Consider the following 5,000-nt stretch of genomic DNA (forward strand, 5'->3'; position numbering starts at 1 on the left):
TCAACCAACCTCTAATAAAGTGACAAATAGTAGGCTACTACACTATCGACTACTAAGGTTCATTTGCATTTGTAACCAAGAAATTAGTTTTTGTTTTCAGTTTAACGGCACCATTAAGTTAAAAGAAATGCATCTTTTCTGGTTCACATTTAAATATTCAGCATTTACATTCAGTTAACGTATACTGCATCCCGGTATCAGCGTGCTTTTTACACAATAAAATAAAAACAGCAAACCATGAACATAATTAATTTCCTTGTAAATCTGTTTTGCTTCTTTCTTTATTTGTGTGGGGTGGTTTTTTTGCGTGTTTATTTTTGGGGGAGTATTTTATTGTTCCTCAAAAGCACTTTGGTCAATACCCCTTTAACTTTGAACTACCATTCAGTTTTAGGACTGAGTGCAAATCTTTTATTTTTGGACAACAACACTGTTGGCGTTGATGTACAAAATTGATGATTGAGTACGTGTGTGTCGCCTAATAATAAATATTGACCACCATCAACTCAACTGAGAACATAAAAGGTAAAGGCTAATTTGATTAATTCAGATTGGTGAAAATAACCTATAACTATTCCTCTAGCTTTCAAACTGGAAAAAAATCATTTCATTTTCATTTTCATTTCCATTTCTTTGTCCCATCGCTGGGAAGTTCGGGTCGCTCCGTTATTTTTAATTTCTTTGACTTAAAACTTGGTATAAAGTCCGATAATGTTGTGAAGATACTATATATATAAAAAATATTACATGTACATGCTTTAGTTTGAGGTCGCGCAAGGTAGTGCAAGGTCGCGTGTGGTCGCGTGCGGTCGCGTAGTAATTAGTCAGACCGCTTTTGTGACGTCAGGCCACCGGAGCAGTACCGAACATTCGTCCAGCAAATCTCTGCGTCAAAAATGTTGGGGCACCCAAGGAGAACAGATCACCGGGGAAACAAAACTCAAAAGTCACTTTGAAAGTGACTCGAAGACCGTGTGTCGTCGACGAACTGCGAGGTAGGTAGAACTCAAGATGTCGCCTTATAATTTCCTCTGTCCTCTGTCCTCCCTATATTGACTCTACACTGTTTGTTCCAAAAATGCTCTCAGTCTCTCAGACCTACTTTGGGTTTTTTCGCAACACGAGTAAGTCTACTCTAAGTTTTTTCAAACTTTAGATGAATAACTTTCCTCTGGGGAGTGACCTGACACAGTGAGTGAGTGACAGGAAATACAGTTTTCATCTAGATCAGTAGAAGTGATACATTCATGTAACTTTGTAAGGAACATTTTCTGCAAATCAGTTTATCCATGCACACGTAGGCATCAGATTCAAACAACTTACAAGTCACCATGCCAGTCAGCTGTTCAGTATCACATTGTCCCATCAGATGTTCGGCTTTGGTTTGATTTAGATCCCCATATGTTTTGTCAATTTGTGCCAGTGCCACTCTTTTTCAGAACATATGTGATATACTGTAATATGTTTGTTAGAATTGATGTAGGCTAGGTGAACTTTGGTTAAAGAAGATAAAAGTAAATCAGGGATTATAAAATGGCAAGCGATTCCCAGAGCGCGGCGATTCACTGAGCGCGGCGCGTTGTGCAGCGCAGCGATTCCCAGCTATTGCTTACCAGCGCAGATTGTTGATGCGCTTTATTTTTGTACATGCATGATTATCAGCAACATTTTACACTCTTTCTTTGGACACTCAAAAGCTACTTCAGGGCTGCAAGATTACAAAATTGCACTTTTTGCAGACTGAATATATGCGTTCAAATCAAGCGGAAAAAACCCCACTGAAAAAACGATATGCGCATGCGCAAATTCCAAAATGGCTGCTGAAGAGTTAACTGGTGTGACACCGATTAACAGTTCCGCGGCACTGTACTCGGATAATTTTTTAAAAACTCAGCTCCTTTCCATGTAGTAGAAGCCATTGCAATGACATGTAGTGATATGACTGCCAAGTATTCAAGGCCTGTGTCAGGAACTGAAAACTCTGCCTGAACAATCCTTCTCATTGCGGTCAATGCGCATGCGCTAACATGGGGAGATTAATCAGGTCGTGAACAACCTAACCCTAAACCTAACCCTTACCCTAATCCTAACCCAAACCCTAACCCATGGTTCGATCGGTCAAAGGGTCGCATTTTGTAAGTCCAAGATTGGCGCATGCGCATTGACAGCAATGAGAAGGATTGTTCAGCAGAGGTAGGCACGTTTTTACATCGGCGCAGCGATATATGGTGAATTCAGTTGAAAGAGTGAGAGAGAGAGAATGGAGCTCTGTTTTTCGTTTTATTGACAGTTTTATTTCTCAAATAGATCAGATAGATGTAGCTGTTGTAAACTTTGCGATTGTGAAGGAAATGTATCGGCAGAATACATTGCGCGTCGTGCCGCGCGCTGTGAATCCACTTCATTATAAAATTACAGTAATTGACACTCACAGTCACACGTATTCCATAGTAATTAGCATTGGCAGTGAGAATTGAAATAGGCTTGGTAAAAATTGGTTGGGTACGGTAAAATTAAAAGGAAATTAAGAGCTGTTTGTATTCGCTAGATGTTTTATAAGTATGCAATTTGTTACTTTTACAGCAGCAAAACTTCAACTGCCCGCTGAATATCGAACTGGATGACGAAGACAATGTGGAGGCTTTACAGCTACAAGAGGAGGATGAACAGGAACGTGGGAATCAACTACAACCAGAAGTACCACCAGCCACGTCATCAGCATCCAAGCATACATGTGCAAGTGCACATCAAACTGGGAGGGAAACATAAATGTGAGCTTTTCAGATTAACAGTCTTTTTATCGTTTATATTCTTTTGAGTTGTTTTAAAGTTTGCCATTTATATCTCTATTCTGAGCTATATATATAATTGGTCTGATATACTATTATACATACTGCACGCTTCACTCCTGTTTACTTTTGCAGCAGAAATGCAACATTCAAAAATCTGTTCCTAATTTAAGTTTACAGGTATGATTATATGGTATTGTAAATGAATATCAGTAGTCAGCTTGTTACAGTAATATAAATAAACTAAAATTAACTTGTCATTGTTCCGGTTATTGAAGTGAAATGTACATTGTTTTGTAATTATCAATTATCAGCAATGTCATTTGTTCTTCAGATGTTTCTGCCATTGTCGAAACCAAGGATGTCAGCGTCCAATGCAATCTGATCAACGCCCCACCTCTAAAACGCAATGCGGTTCTAACCCTAAAGTGTGGGAACAGATGAGAGTGTGGGGAAGGAAGAACGAAAAGGCGAACGACAGCGCGCTGCAGCTGCGGAAGAGGACGAGCCTGCTGACGAGGATGGAGGTGAACCAGAAGATCCGCAGTTCTTGTAAGTTTTCAATAGACATCTACTTCTCTACATTTTAAAAAGTAAGACAGAAGTCAAGGGTTACTTTGTGTGACAGTCAGCTATATTTTAGCTGCTATCATTGTGTCCTTTGTTTTTGTCTTTCTATCTCTGGTCTCTATCTCACTGGCCATAACCCCTTTTTGTCTATTAAATGGGGGAAAAACACCAAAAACATGTCAATAAACATTTTTGTTGTGACATTATTTAGCTTAATTTCTCATCACAAGTAAGAAGCTGATTTCATCTTAATTTTTTTTTATACTGGATTTCACTGTCATTGCGACATGTATAACATGTAGTAATTATATCCATAGCACTAGCAGTGAAACATTTGTGCTTGTGTATGGCACATGTAGTTTCCATAGTAACCCTTTATGTGCTAAGAAAGTGTATAACCTGTGTGTTTTAGGAATGCTCCTGAGCCGAGACCCAGCCCCGACCTGGAAGACAAGTACATTGTCTTCCAGGCAAACTTGATGCAGCTGTTAGAGAGTTGTCCTCGATGCTCTCACCCTGCGAAGGCCTTCATATCGAAGACAGTGGGATCTTGCATCCACGTCCGACAAGACTGCTCCAAGTGCTGTTTCTTCAGAGAGTGGACCAGCCAACCGTACATAAAGCAGATGCCCTGCGGGAACCTGCTCCTGTCATCAGCTGTTGTGCTCTCTGGCTGCAGCCCGACAAAAATTCTCCGGCTGTTTTACCTGCTCAATGTGCGTTACATTTCGGAGAGCACGTTCTTCTGGCATCAGAGGCACTTCATTTTTCCTACAGTGGAAAGAAAATGGAAACGGAGCAGTCAGAGCTCATCTCGCAGCTTCAGGACGAGAGAAGAAGTCTAGAGCTGATTGGTGATGGGCGGTCAGATAGCCCAGGACACTGTGCCAAATATGGCACATACACTCTCATCGAACAGGGACTGGGGAAAGTCCTGGATATACAGATTGTGCAGGTAAGAAAGATATTTAGGCGTTTCAGTGTCTCATACTCATAGACGCATCAAGGTAACTAATTACAATCAAAGTTTTGTAGAGAGGCATTTTTTTTCTTCAAAAATATTAACAGTAATGCATACCCAGTTCAAATCTTTTTTTTTAATCTGAATTTGACTCCTAGTTATCAACCAACCCCCACCCCACCCCAATCTCCCCCCTGACTCACCCGAGTAATTGGTGAGTGGGATTCCTTTGTGTCCGTCTTTTAGACCGAGTTGGATTTTCAGCGACTGCTTTTGACAATTGACATTTGAACTTGTCATGTACATGCCCGTTGAAACTATGTGCACGCTTAACTGGAAGTAGAACAACTCTAGATATAAACTGTGACGAATGCGATATTAAATAAAAGAGGGCAGGGAATCAAAATTCCTGATAACACGACGGTGCACAACCGATGTGCAGTGAAACCCGTTCATATTTGTTTGCAAACTGTCAGAAACTTTGGCAATAACATTATTAAACGAATAAAATGAGTGCCGGCTGCCGTAGCTGAAACAGTCGGCGGTCGTAACAGAAAAGTGGGGCGGCCGTATCAATGCTTCGCTGGCAGTCGTAACTGCTAGCACGGCGACGCGTACCAAACAAATACACATGCTCTTTTCCTCAGCCGATGACACAAACACACTTGCATATTGGGACA

General features: G+C 40.7%; 1 long non-coding RNA gene across 1 annotated transcript; it reads left to right on the top strand.

Moving 5' to 3' along the window:
- Nucleotides 1-622: 622 nt before the first annotated feature.
- On the top strand, nucleotides 623-4,827 carry LOC138954900 (uncharacterized). The gene is made up of 4 exons (XR_011452011.1): nucleotides 623-995; nucleotides 2,584-2,771; nucleotides 3,124-3,341; nucleotides 3,772-4,827. It is a non-coding gene; the product is annotated as an uncharacterized lncRNA (long non-coding RNA).
- The last annotated feature ends 173 nt before the right edge of the window (nucleotides 4,828-5,000 follow it).

This window comes from Littorina saxatilis, unplaced genomic scaffold, assembly GCF_037325665.1.
Source record: "Littorina saxatilis isolate snail1 unplaced genomic scaffold, US_GU_Lsax_2.0 scaffold_981, whole genome shotgun sequence".
NCBI lineage: Eukaryota > Metazoa > Mollusca > Gastropoda > Littorinimorpha > Littorinidae > Littorina > Littorina saxatilis.